Source organism: Brachyistius frenatus, unplaced genomic scaffold (genome assembly GCF_029030835.1).
Source record: "Brachyistius frenatus isolate BFR_SWC_R1_liver_20210118 unplaced genomic scaffold, ASM2903083v1 Contig_160, whole genome shotgun sequence".
Classification (NCBI taxonomy): domain Eukaryota; kingdom Metazoa; phylum Chordata; class Actinopteri; family Embiotocidae; genus Brachyistius; species Brachyistius frenatus.
In genome coordinates this window covers 411786-426592 of record NW_027210759.1, presented here as the reverse complement: position 1 = coordinate 426592, position 14807 = coordinate 411786, and the positions used below count along the sequence as shown (strand labels likewise).

Genomic DNA, 14807 nt, shown 5'->3' with positions numbered 1-14807 from the left:
ATAATCTGTGAAATATGTCAAAGGTAAAATATCTTGCCTTACAAGCTGAAACTGCTTGGTTGAGCCAATGTTGTGTCCATATACAAAATTTAAGTCTCTAAAATTGTCTATTGTCAGCAAAGCAAAGAGAGATTTCCCCGTGTTTAGCACTAAACTCTGTATATTCAACTCGACGTCCAGCTCAAATGAAACTCATAAAAAGTTCCTTATCTGACAAATTAATTTTGGCTCAATTGCCTGTTTGATGCTTTTAATGTGAAACACTGAACGTTTTGTTTTGTTAGGTGTTTGATATAAATAGCTCTTTACAGTTTATATTTTAGTCTTTAATCCTTGTTTGTAGAATATATTCATTGCTGGTTTGCACATGGAGTTTTCTTACCTCAAGGATCAACCAAATAAAAAGAAGATTACAAGACTTTTACCTTTAATCTCAATATTTTTGAATTCTGGATTTATTTATTTTTTTTTTTTTTACATTGTGATGATGTTTAAGATGCTTCAGGGGTTTTTACATCCAGCAGAATTCACTGAAGAGCTTATTTGGTATGGAAAGGGTCAGACTTTAAGATGAATACCATCTATCAGCACTGGTCTTGGAGCCCCCACTCCAACTGGCCCTGTCGCCCACCCACTCCCCACCCCTACCCCTCCCCACCAGTTCCTATCCATCAATGACTATCACCCACTTGAGTGTTTGTCATAAGAGGAGCGCGGGACTGTGTACTGTGTGTGACCGGGCAGAGATGGGCTCAGATAAAAGGATTCTGCCAAGTCCTGATTAGATCTGCTCCCATGTTTGTCTTCCAGTATCAGGGATTACATGATTTATTAGAGTGTGTTGGGGCTGTGTGTTGCAGGGTGCTAACTCTCCCACCTACGCCCCATAGGGGAGTGCATTCCTGCAAACTCCATGCAAATGAAGCCACCACTCTCTCTGTCTCTCGTGGAGCGTCCCTGCAGCTTTTTTAACTCTCTCCTCCCCAGCTGAAGCACCTCAGGGTGACTCAGATAATTTTCTCCATTAATGAGCTCCATGATTGCAAATAGGCAAGAGCCAAACAGCAGATCGATGAACTGCCAAGCGTGAGATTAATTTGTTTAATACAGGCCAATTTATTATATGTGGTGAATTTTTGTGGAAGGTGGAGAAGACTACATGCTGTCTAAAACAAAATCTTTCCATTTTTGTGTGCAAACTTTGCAAAGAATCTGTGTCATGCAGACATGTTGTAAAAAAGGTCAGAAGCTCAGCGTTTCAGACATATGCAGGGATGAATACTAGAACCTGGCTCCGCTATTATCAATAGTATCATCTGATATCATCTAGACTGTACAATCAGAGACAAAGGATGTCACCTTATGCCGTATCCTGCTCGTCCCTGTATGCCTTTGTTCTATTGTTTTCATTGGACTTCTGGCCGCTATTGCTGGTTATGTTAAACTCCAGTCAAACATCTTATAATACCACTTTGTATGTTAAGAGACGATAAAGAGTCACTGGCAGCACTCAGAGTTTCTGTATTTTGGTTCATTTTTGTGTATTCATTGCCATGCAGAACCTGCAGAACTTTAATCTGAATCTTCGTGACGTTCCCAGAATTTCAGTGAGACCAAATATGTCAGAATTGTTTGGGAAAATGTGTTTAAAATTATGCAAAGCACAGAAAACCAGGTGGTTACAGCAGTTTCCTGTGTGGGGGTCCATTGTTTGTGCCATCCAACCACACCCGACCTCATCCGTGAATGGATTTTATCACTCTTTGAACTACATCACATGACCTCTATAAACCCTGGTCTTACATGTTTGAGCTCTTCGCATGTGCTTTGGTGCCTAAACGCAGAGCACCGTACTTTTCACCCTCAGACGAAGCAACGCGTGACCTCGACATGGTTTCCTCTGGTGGACTGACAGCTGGCTGCAGACACAGCAGAGGTGTTGAATGACTATCTAAACGAGAGACCACTGACAAGAATTTGTGTGTTTACTACGGAGTAATACAAGTGAGCCCACGTGGTCACATCTGACCTGTAATAGCTTCCTCCTCCTCCTCCTCCTCCTCCTCCTCCCTAGGGGTTAAGCTGGATGTCCTAAGCGGGGTCAAGGTGGGTGCTGTTCTCTGAAACTGCTGCTGACCATCAGTCTGCCAAGCCAGCTAATTTACAGCACACCCTCCTCCACCTTGCCACGTCCAACCTCCGACAAACACTCCCCACCCCGCACACGCACCTTCACCGCCACTCCTCCTCCGTGCACACACTCTCTCTTTCCCCCTGCCGTCCTGTATTTATCTCTATCTCTCTTTCTCTCTGGCTGGGTGTGAAGACACCAGCAGCACGCTCCAGTAGAGACAAATCAGACCTTCCCGGCCGTGTCATCGTAAAACATCCCCCAGGAAGGTTGCGACCTCCTAACCCTTTCAACTCATCAGCAGGCATAGCGAGTCGGGAGAGGAGGAGGGTTCTCCATGCAGCGGCATAACTACCCCATCCACATTATCGCAGGAGAAGAGTCAGGAAGTGATACGAATGGAAACAGAGTTCAGCCAAATGCATGAGCTGGTATGGAAATATGACTAAATACTCTCCAGTAAATGCACTGGAGAAAATCGATGTCGAGGAAATGCCAATAAACACGAGACGACTGTTAGCAGTCACCTTGCTGCTGTGTACAGTATTTATGTCTGGGTAAGTAAACACAGTGGTCAACATTCACCTTTTAGACCTTATAGGACCAACTGATTCCAAAGCTTACAGTTTATTTATGTAGAAATCTCAGACAACCATGTCTTTTGAAAATAAGGTGTAGATTTTCTTTCGTAAATAACACATTTTATAGCTGCCTGAGTTACATTTTTACAAATCAGCCATAAAAGTTTATTGTCTGTTATCTTGTGTTTACATTCTGTATTCATTAAATTTCATTGTATTCACATAGAGCCAAATCTCAGCAGGTCACTGCAGTGCACTTACCACTGAAAAGTCCTCACAACAGAACCTCAGAACATTATAAAGCGGAACCGGACTTACTGGTGGGCGGGTTGTGGTGAGGGGAGAGCAGGAAGCAGGATGTTAAAGGAGGTATAATTTTATAAAATGTCCCATGAACGAGAGTGAGATGAGAAGGCCGATGCTAACTGGAGCCCGACTGGAAAACAGTGAGCATGTCTCCTTCCAATCATCTTTAAAACTCACTGTTGTACATATACAGTAGAATGTTTATTTAACCTGCACGTAAGAAGACGACGTGATTGTGTTTGAAGAGCGAGGTACACGATGGACCTATTTCCCAGCAAACAACAGCCCGGAAAGTGACAGTGAGCAGATATCTGGAGTTTTGGGGTCATGGTGAAGTGGCCGTGTGTGATACCATCGTGCCTTTATGGAAACTTCACCAAAAACGTGTGCTGGTCATATATAAACTATACTAAACTAGGCCAAGTGCACTTTTCCTCCATGATATTTTTTTACCTCTTTGGAAATAACCTACGTGAGCATGCTTCCCAAAATGCTGGACTATAGGCACCAATTGAACCCTAAAAAGTCAAAGAAGACTTGAAACACTAGATGGCACGAACATGAACCCAGCAGTAAGTTCTCCTACATACGCTAAAAAACGATTTGATGTCGCTGTGCTCCAAAATGAGCATTTCCTGACGTGGCAGCCTTCAAAAAAGAAAACAGTTTATGGAAGGGATCCAGATTTTTAGAGGGATATTCAGGTTTGTCCTAAACAGGAAGTCCCCGATTGCTCAGTTTCATAGTTTGACATTGCAATCTGTGGCATGAGTCTCTGACATGTTTTGTTTTCCATCTTTGCTCCTAATGACTCGGTGATATAGTTATTTTGCACTTTGCTTCCCCAACAATCACTTTTCAAGCTCTGCTATAACTCGCCCATCTTGGTTGGACACAGCATCCCTCCTGACTCCTGCAAAGATCAAGCTACCACTCCTCCAACACACACACACACACACGCACGCACGCACACACACACACACACACACACACACACACACACACACACACACACACACACACACACACACACACACACACACACACACACACACAGACACACGCAGCTTCCAGCTCATCCAGCGTCAGGCTCCCTGTTGCTCAGACCTGATGGAGCCATCAGCCAGAAGCCAGACAGCGAGCAGTTGTTCTCATGGTCTCATCCCCGCTGCAGCGCCTTGACACAGGGAGAGACAAACAATTTGGCCTCCCTCCCACAGTCACAGCTCTGGGGGCCAGCAGGGAAAGCAACGAGGTTGTGTGTGTGTGTGTGTGTGTGTGTGTGTGTGTGCGCACGCAGGGACGCACATTTTTCGGTACGATTTTTGGACTTTTTCCAGTATAAACACTGACCTTGTTTGGACCAGAAGTCCTCATGGAGACCAAGACCTCATCCTAATGAGGCAAATGTAATTTCTGAGGCCCTGTATGATTAAATTTAGGGTTTGGGTTTGGGTTTGGGTTAGGCTGTGTTCAATGACTGTAAGGTAATGCAACGTCCTAACAAGGACAGTTGTGCTGCTCTGTGTGTGTGTGTGTGTGTGTGTGTGTGTGTGTGTGTGTGTGTGTGTGTGTGTGTGTGTGTGTGTGTGTGTGTGTGTGTGTGTGTGTGTGTGTGTGTGTGTGTGTGTGTGTGTGTGTGTGTGTGTGTGTGTGTGTGTGTGTGTGTGTGTGTGAGAGACAGACAGCGAGAAAAAGAGAGGTCACTTGGTGCAGATGTCTTTCATTGGGTGTAGAATAAGAGTGCTCGTGTGAGTGTGGGCTCCACTGTGGAAAATGTCAGACAGCAGCTTTGGGGATCTAATTTGCAGCCAAATAGTTTGCTCCATGAATGTTAAGGTGGTTTGCTTTCAACAAGTGGGATATATTTTCAGTGTATTCTTTGCATATAGACAGCCTTACTTTTGTCCTTTCCAGATATAGAAGAGGTGCGCCTGCTGGTTGTTTGGTCAGCTTTGAATATTACCACAGGCACGGTGAGACCGCGAGGCTTTTGACATAGGTCTAGGACAAAGGGAAATGGGGTCGTGTGGTGAAATGGTTAATGTGAATCTTAATAGAGGCGGCAATGTCATTATCTCCAAATCCGCTGAGCCCTCTCGACCGGGGGGTCGCGCCGTCGACGGCCACTTTACATCCTGAGCGTGTCGGGCCGAAAGACCGGGGGCATGACTGCCAATCCCATCCGGAGGATTTGTGTCCTCTCCCACCAAATTCAGTAAGCGCATGCAGGCTCATAAAGGTGTTGAGAATTGAGGAATTTGGCTGGGAGACATGGCCAAAGTCAACGAGCTAGTTCTGCCTTTCGGCTGCAGGACGTAGGAAGGTGTCGAGGCCTTTGAGTGGCCCCTGAACCTGTCCAGTGAAAACAGGCCGCCTGCCTTCCAACCAACACTGTCAGATTTACACACTGCCATGGTTTCCAGCAACCCTTGATAATCCCTTCCCAGAAATAAATCGTCCCATTAAAATGAAATGTTGCCCATATAGGTTTAATAAATTGAAAACGCTTGTTTGAATCCTCGGTAATTTGGACGGAATCCCAGACATGTAGCGAAGGCTGCAGCAAAATAAGATTATTTGCTGTGTATTATAATGTATGCAGCGGTTTTTATGCGACCAAACAGTGTCAGTGAACCCCCCGATGAAATGTGTGCTTATTTATATGCAGTTATTCAGGTATGCAGTAAATTCCAATTACTTCTTAAGATTTCTATTTAGCATGAGGGGGAAATATGACAGGGAAGCTCTGTGTTTTGAGCAGCATTGTAAATCTCGTTAACTCTTTGCAGCATATAGCGAGAAATCTGCATTCGTGTCAGGGAGTGAACAGTGCATAAGATTTTAACAACTAGCTAATAGTTCTATATGGGGTTGTGTTGGGGGGGTCTGGGCTGGATTCGGCTAATGGGAATATTTCAAAGCTGATTCCAACAGATTTGTTTGGAGGATGCTTGTATTTGAAGCACTATTCAACATCTTTACATTTGAATATGTGCATTCATAAATTGAAAGTAAATGTAATGTTATTAGTACAGAAAAGCCTCTAAAACAACATTTAGTCCATCATGGGACACTGGAACATTTCTCCTGTTAAGCTCCCTCGATGCACCGCAAACCCTCCACAGCCATGCTTTAAATGAAAAGTGTTCGGATTGGACCTTTTAATGAAGAATTGGAAAAATACTGTTTGAACAGCTGAATGAATTGTAATATCAGATTTATTTTGATAGTGTGGTCTGTTATGAATTTTGACCCCAACATATATATATTTTTTTTTTTAAACATACTACTTAATTCATTTTTGGCAAGGAAGAGGGCCTTACAACAATACACACATTTTTGTCACAATTTTGGTATTTATTCAAAAATAATTAGACTAATCTGTATAGTTTTGAAGCATTTCCTCATATTTTACCAGCTAAATGTAGAAGATCACCGAAGCTCATATGTAACCTTACAAACAGCTGAAAAATGAGTCATGCAGGTGAATCTTGGGACCCCTTAAAGGGACTGCTGGTAGATCTTTAACAGCCAGCACATGCATTAACTGATATGTGTTTGTTTTCGACTGTGTGCTGCCTGTGATCCACATCCACTTTGTAGATTTGTATCTGTACTTTAGGTTGTTGGTGAAAGTATGAGTTAAATTTCATCATCATTGGTGCAGAAAAAACTAACTATTTAATCCATTCATTGTAAAATTGTTGTTCTTCACATCTGTAGACTGCAAACTTCCTTTTGAAGCTGGTGGGTGATGGTAGATTGTGTTTTTCTGCAGCACTGACAGCGTGTGGGTGCCAGCGGTTACAGGAAAAGGAAAGTTACTCATTGAACGAAGGCCTGTATAAAAAAAGAAATGCAGCTCTTAAAATTATTAGTAACTTAAAAGCTATGAAAATAGGAAATTAAATGTTTATGCTGTTGTCTTGTAGCCAATTAATAAAAGTATCATCCAACCTTATTACCAGTGAGGGCACTATGTGTTTTTCAAAGGCTATTTAAAAAAACCTGAATACGTGTCAATAAAATCCTTATATTTTTAAATAAATTACACATTTTAGGTGCTATTTATGTGCTATGTAGATAATAATAATGTTTGCTAATACACTACCTCTAATGGTACAAGTGTCCTCTTAAATTTAAACCCATAACTATGGTTCTGTGATGTTTACATGGGAAGTTATTAAGCATTATATATATAAATCTATATATAATCCTGTAGAAAGGAGCTACTATGTAACTCTAAAGAACATTTCTGGTGCCATGAATGTCCACTTACAGTATGACCTACAGTAATATACACAAACAATGGGAACGGGTGAAAGGATTGGGGGGGGGGGGGCACTTATGTCCCCATAAAGGCTCCAACCGGCCCTGGATTTTAACAAAGATCCAAGGCTTTTATTTTTCTGCACACACATTCCTCATCCTACTAATTTACCTCACAGTATGAGCTGTGATGATACAAAAGATGTTTGAGGAGGGGCTGGCAGGGTGGCGGGGTAAACCGGGGGCTGTTCTTTTAATCCACAGAAATACTGAGGACGGCCCTGAAATGTTGATGAAGGGAAGACGAACTCGCGCACTGTGTCCTTTGGTCAGCTGTGGAATGAGCTACACGTCCAGTCACTACAGGAGCTAGGATCAGTCGAAGATCCCGACAGTTTCTGAAAAAGAGAATAAGTGATAATCGAGTGTAGATTCATTTTGCCAAACCAGATTTATTTAATTTAATCAGAAATGTAATATTTGTCTGCACATTTGTATTTTGTGAAGGTTTTTTTTCACTTATTGTGTTCTTGTCGCCACTAAACAGTATAACCTAGAATAAATAAAAAAATAAATAATGGGATGGCTGTGTGTGTATGAGTAGGTAGGTGTGTGTGTGGGAGGGGGGAGAGGGGGTATTAAAAAGTCTAGTTCTGGGAAATTCATTTATTAGTGCGTGTTTAACTGTGCTTTTGTGTTCAGCTGTGTCGTGAGCTACAGCATGAGTGGAGCCTGGATTCCTCGGACACCCCTAGTGCTCAGTTCCCCATGCTGGGCCCCCAGGGGCCCTAAATCCCCGCTGCTCTTCCCTGCAGCCCCCCTCTGACGTGCAGCATGCGAGCGGAGCAGCGCTTTGCCTATGCATTAGCCATTCATTTCCAGCGGCTGACACCTCTCCAACATAAAACCGTAAGGCGGAGGTAAAATATCTCTCTCCTGGCGAAAATAAAGCTTTGTCTGCCTGCTGATCTATTGGATATAAAAATAAAGCCGCGGCTTTGATGCGGGCTTTACCTTATGCGCGCCTTTGCTTTTTGCGCACACAAAAGCTCCAATGAAGATGGATAGGGCGGGATTGGCCGCGGTGCGTCCAACACAGCAGCATCACTCACTACACTTCTTCCTCCTCCTCCTCCTCCCTCTCGTCCCCTCCTTCCCTTCAGAACAGCCTTTTTTTACGCCGCCGTTGTTGAGGACTGAGCTGTTATTGATCATTGGATGTCGATAATTATGCGGATTTCGAGCCCAATCGACGCTGGAAAAGTTGTGCGCGTCCACATTAAAGAATAATTGGAAGCTTTATGGTTCTTGTTTAATTTTGGGGGGCTGAGAGGGGGGGTAGGGGGGTGGGATGATTGTTTTCCATGAATGGGGGGTGAAAATTGTGGACATCTGTGACTCCACAATATTAACTGAGTAGCTCTTAAATGAGGAAGATTTGTAAAAAAAAAAAAAGAGCAGTAACTTTGCATTATTACAGGCCTACAGTTGCTTTTAAAGGCGGTTTTCATGAAAAAAAATAATAATTATGATGATGTCCTGATAGGCCAGGGATTATTCACGTTTCGCTCATCTCTGACATATGTGTAGGTATAAAATTAGCAAAGCACTACTAATTAATATCTCAAATATATTTTACAAAGGCAGACTTTTAGTGTCAATGCTTAGATTTTCTTCGCACGAGATTTTTCTCCAGTCGTCTCTGATTGTAGACTTTGAATAAAATCAAACACAAAAAGTGTAAATCATTTGAGACCATTCTCGCAATTAACAAAGAGTTTGTTGGTCAGAAAATGTTAAGACTCACACTTTAGCTTCTTTGAGTTCTCTCATTTTGATTTTGAGGGGAAAATAGAATTTGAGTCTATTAAAGCAGAATATACACCTGCTGCGCTGCTCTAACCACAGAACCATTAAGTTCAGGGTTTTACTGCAGCGCCTCTTGCTACAGTAAAACACCGTTTAGAAGGCGCACAATGTTCTTTCGTTGTTGTAATTTAATCAGTTTAAATGGTTGCTATTAAAAACAAGTAAAAAGGATTTTTTTTCCTGAGTTTGATTTACAGCTGTAATTGGTAAAAAAAAAAAAAAAAAATCTACAGCGCTGATATGCTCAGTCATAAAAATCTTCATCATCTCATCATTTAAAAAAATAAAAAGGGGGAAACAAAATACAGCATTAACAGGCCGCTCTGGTCTGCTGTATATTTTAATGCAGGTATCAGCAGCGGCCAGCTCTGCCTTCCTCCATGCTTGCGGGCTTTTTATTTCAGAGCGCAGAAATCCGCTGCGGTGGCTGCAGCAGCAGCAGCAGCTATCTGCCGCTCTGCAGCCATGCAGCTCGTCCCCTGAGCATTGGCCAGCGGGCGATAATATCTCAAAGGGAGTGGTTATTGCCACACATTATATTATAATCATTAGTGATCCCAGCCCTTTCACCCCGACTGCAGAATAAGCGCGCAGTACCATTAATCTAAACTAGGGGAAATGCTTTAGAGGCTGCTTCCTTTATGTATGATCATTTCTCACCGAGTCTGATTGCAGCGTTTTCGTCTGAGAAAAATCCCTTTTTTCCCCCTTTTTTTGTATTTTTTTTGTATTTTTAGATTTGACTGAGGCTGAAGGTGTTTTATTGATGATTCTCACCTGGTTCAGTCAGTCAGTTCTGAAACTAATGAGACAGAAGTGATGCAGATTTTTCTTTTCTTTTCTTTAACAGATTCTCTGTAGAAACCTTCTGACCTCCGCCCTGTATTTAGATGAATATTATTTTCACAGTTGTTGTTTTTTTTTTGTTTTTTTTTTTCAAAAATAGAAACAATACCGTTTTTGACAAATCACTAAATATTTGGACCATTATTATCTGTTTTCGTATTGGCTTGCTTGCTTCAGCACTTATAAATCAACTTTAAATATTTAAAGATATATTACTGCTTCAAGTCAAGAACGTTGCCTGTCAAACCTAATTTAGAAAATACCAAAAATAATATATATTTACAATGTATCCAGTGGTACTGTATAACTAGTCATATTGATGGCAGGGAGAGGTGGGATGTTTTATTGTGACAGCAATAATTTGGAATTAAAGATATAATAATAATAATAATAATAATATTATAGCAATTATAACATCATCAAGGCCTGAGCCCTTTATTTATCCGGCTTGAATTCGCCCCCTAGAGGAGTGAGCGGGACACTGGCGGTGGCCTTGTTTCTGGGTGAAGGTTACTGTTCTGGACCCCCAAGCCCCCTACTCACTGACTCATATGATCTCCTTGAGAAAACACACAGAAGACAGCGGTGGCTGTAGCTGAGGACGGTTCTGGAGGTCGGATCATGAGCCTCTGAATGTTGCCCAGTGTGTGTGGATGGAGTGTGTGTTGCTTGGGGGTCGAGGGGGGGGTGACTGACTGACTGAGAAGGGACAGCTGTAGGGAGATGATCTATAAATCCCATTGGATTTCTCTCAGCACAGGCCAGGACCGGAGTTGGGAAGTCTGGAAAAATGTTTGCATAGAGTTGCTGTTGACTCAATAATCCACGTCGAGTTCACATCGGCATATGTTTGGCTGATGTACAGGAGGGGAAGGGGGGCGGGGGGGGGGGGGTTGCACAGTTCAGTCAGTCGATCGTGGGACTCTCCTTTGGTGCTGGCTGCTGCAGCCTCCCCACTCATTTGGGTTGTACCGCTGTAGACTGTGAATCTCTGCCACAGGGGCCTTTTCTGTTGCGTGAGCACCGCGCGCGGGCACGGATGGACGGAGGCACGGACAGATGGACAGATGGATGGATGAAGGAGGGAGGGTCGGCTGTCGGTCCTGGAAGTGCGTGATAATGCGGTGCAGAATGATTGACAGACTGGGCTGGGCACCACCCTCTCCAGCAGCATGTCCTCCCCTACACAAACACACTTTACTAATATGGAGCAAATTTGTTGCACTAAATGTGCTCGCTCAAAAGCAGTTTGCGCAACCAATATAGAAGTTAAGTGGTTCATGGAGAACGCATTGTACACACTGTTAAAACAGCTTTCTCCTGGTGGGCGCGTGAAACACGACGTTTGCAGCGTATTTTGAACATTTTAATTAACTGAATTCTGGTGTTGGTTTTCGTTACTGGCAGAAACGATTTTTTTTTTTTTGTTCTTTCTTTTTTTTTTCTGAAGAAAATCGAATTTAAACTCGTAAATTCATTTGTCATCTTTGGTCCACAGCTACACAATAATGACAATGCCATAAAATAAAATAATCTGTGCCTTATTTCTCGTGGGCTTTTCATTTTCTTTCTTTTCAAAAAACGTGCATTCAGCCACAGCTGCACCTTGGAATAATTTCTCCCATTTCATGTGGTGAAGTTTTTTTTTACTCGGAATAGAGATGAAAAATTATACAAATGATATTAAGTTAGCTGGTTTCACAGAAATTGAACTATTTGTATCATAAAACAAACGTATTCATGGTCCATAATGATCATTGCGTATTATAAATAATGATTTTCACCAGCTGTTTGCAATATTCTTTTCTTAAAACAAGTTTTTTTTTTTTTTTAAATCTTTCAAAGAGGCTGCAAGCAGCTGAGCAGAGCAGCGGACCGGTACCCGGCCCTCCACCCACCCTCCTCCTCCTCCTCCTCCCCCTCCCCGGTACACTCAGTTGATCAAAGCTCCAGTCGGGGGTGATATTTCTCTCTACCGGAGTCACCCCCTCGGCAGCTTGCCCTGCCCCGGCTGTAAGGTCGCTCCCACAGCCATGGCCACCCCAGTATCTCCCATTTTAAACACCTTTCCCCCCACAATCCATCTAATCACCTGCTCCAGCTGCAGAATTTAGCCTTTATCCCAAAGTCCTCTCCCTCCTCTAGCCGTGCTCTTCATACATTGTTGTGGTGACATTGTGTCTCTAAACTGAGCCTGGAGGAGAGAAGGGAGACAAATAAACGTGTCATGATTAGAATTAATGATTGCATGCATCTTCACAGCCTCATTCATTATCTCAGATTAATTATCTCGCAGTGTACCAGTTCACTTGTCTGCACTTCATAAACCCCAAATCTCCTGGGCTGCTTTACAACACTATGGCCCTGATACAAGAATACCCCCTTTCTTAACCGTGTGGCAAAGTGTCCACAATTACACTTTAGACAAAGGAAAAGAAATGCAGAAATATCAAATGTGAAGAAAATAAAACGTGTCTTTTTGGGAACGTATACCAGGTACATTTCTGATTGGTTTGGAGAGCCCATTTTCATTCTCTTAACAGGCTCAAATCATTCTGAGATTTAACCTAAAAATGAGGGAAAATAAGTTTTGTTTTCTTTAACTTGCAGACTGCACGACAAACCCCAATTCACAACTTCTGCCAAAATGAAAATATGGGTGAGAATAAAAATCTATTGCTAGTGAAGGATTACAGTGGTAAGGTTAAAACCATTTTTTGCATGTAATAGTGTCTTTGCCTGGAGGGGAGTTGAGATATGTTTAAGCCTATAGCCTATATTTTGATTTCCTTCTATTCGTGGATTAATCTTCCTCCGTGAGCTGGCTTTTTCTCTCTGTGGCTTTTTCTAAATCAAGCAGAGATTATCCCCACTGACAGACTATCAAGGCATCTTCTACACATGCAAATAACAACAACTTTTGTTGTTTACATGCTTCGTTTACAAGTTTGTGTGGTGTTGCAGAGTGTAAGGCCTGCAGACTGCGGGATTTCTGGGGTTATTGTCAGATTCTTTTGCAGGTTTTAGTGCAGAACAAAATAGACATAAAGTGAGTTTTATATTCCAAAGGAAACGCAACATTTCAATAGCTGATTGCCCTTCTGTGGAGAACGGAGCGCTCAGTTGTCATGGAGCACGAGTTCTCTGTAGCAGCAGCAGAACCCCCCCCCCCCACCCAACCCCCACCCCTACCCCCAAGTTGAAACTGGACATGAAAGATGCTTAGATGCGGACAGAGCTAAATAAAGTGTAAAACGGAGGGAAAAGACGCGAGCAGAAGGAGAGGACAGCACTGTGCTGCGGTGGTAAAGTGAAAACAAGAAAAGAAAAAGAGATGGAGTGTGTGTTCTGAAGCCTTATCTCTTTTTTTCTTTAAGCCAGTAACACATGTCCTGTTGAATGGGGCGCTCCCCAGACGCCGGTGTGTGTGTGTGTGTGGGGGGGGGGGGGGAGAGAAATGGGGGGCAGCTGGACGGAGACGGGCGGGCGTTTTGCATGAGAAGCAGCCCATATGCAGGAGGGTGCTGGCGGGCTACTGCTCCAGAATAAACGGGTGTCCCCTGGTCGCTTTTTCTGCTTTAAAGTGCGAGAAGCGCGCGACTTGATTTCATTTTAAGACAGGAAAATAAAACCACACTTCTTTACAACAAAAATACGATACAGCATTTTCTTAATACAGCTACATTTATTAATCTATCGTTTTACAGGCCACAATGGAACAGTCTGTGATAATAAACGTTTCAGAAATGAATTACTCCAAACTAGTTTCCTGTCAAATGCAAATCTTGGTCAGACAGTGGAACGAAACGAATTTGTTCAACAAGCATGTAAACTTTTCCCGCTGTAAACTAGACAATCTATTTTCATTGAGAAACAAAACTGAGAAGTGTTGAAAAGTTCAGGCCTGAAAACCATCAAAACAAAAGACGGGACGGATCTCTTTGATCGGAAACGACTAATAATCCAGCGGGCTGTTAGGGTCACGGTGTTATTTATTTAAGGTGGACTTGAAGTGGATTGGACCTCCCTAATAAATCGTCCGAGGTGTCTGGGCCGCTTCCTCACGGGCTGAGCTGCACGACCTGTCAACTTTAGAGCCTTTCGGTCTTTCACTTCCACGCTTCCCCTCCGTCACACCAAAGACAAAACGGATGGATCGCGCGCTACAGCTACGGATGAGACCGCGTCATATCTCACCTGCATAAGATCTCGGCGGTGCGCTGCTTCCTGCTGTGTAATTAAACATTTCGTTCAACACGTGATGCGTTCAAGTGCAAAGCAGGCTGTTACATTGTATATGTTTAACGTACGGCTGGTATATTGATGATAAAAGCCTCCAGTTATTCTCAAATCAACAGAACAAACATATTCCGCTACTATCAGCACTATTTTCTGGCACAAAGCAACTTCACACGAATAAACAGAGAGAGCGCGCGCGCGCTATGCAATATGCGCCTCCAGCCTCTTTATCCGGAAGACGCCACTGTATCTACCTGCTCAGATTCCTCCTTCATGTCCCCCTCATGCCCAGAAGACAATTTGCTCAGCAGCTGAGAAGTGGCGTCTCTCCCTCCGCGCGGCTCGCCCTCCGCCGCCGCTGCTTCCTCCAAACACATTCACTAACATATGACAGTTTGCAGGGAAATTCTTGACAATTGGTGTCTTGAGTGTGTGGCATAAATAGCAGGCAGAGCCCTCGCTGGGTTATGATGGGGCGGCTTGATGGTTGCTGGCATGGCGCGGCGCTGATTGGTCCGGCCGCGGCCTGACGTCAGGAGGATGGGAATAAGGCTGGGTTGGAG

The 14807-nt window shown here is 43.2% G+C and overlaps 1 long non-coding RNA gene across 1 annotated transcript; it reads right to left on the bottom strand.

Annotated features, from left to right (window-relative positions):
* Nucleotides 1-6268: 6268 nt before the first annotated feature.
* LOC138631599 (uncharacterized) lies at nucleotides 6269-14679 on the bottom strand. Its single transcript, XR_011311732.1, has 3 exons — nucleotides 14499-14679; nucleotides 12098-12199; nucleotides 6269-7688 (listed from the first exon to the last, which is right to left on the bottom strand). It is a non-coding gene; the product is annotated as an uncharacterized lncRNA (long non-coding RNA).
* Nucleotides 14680-14807: the final 128 nt, after the last annotated feature.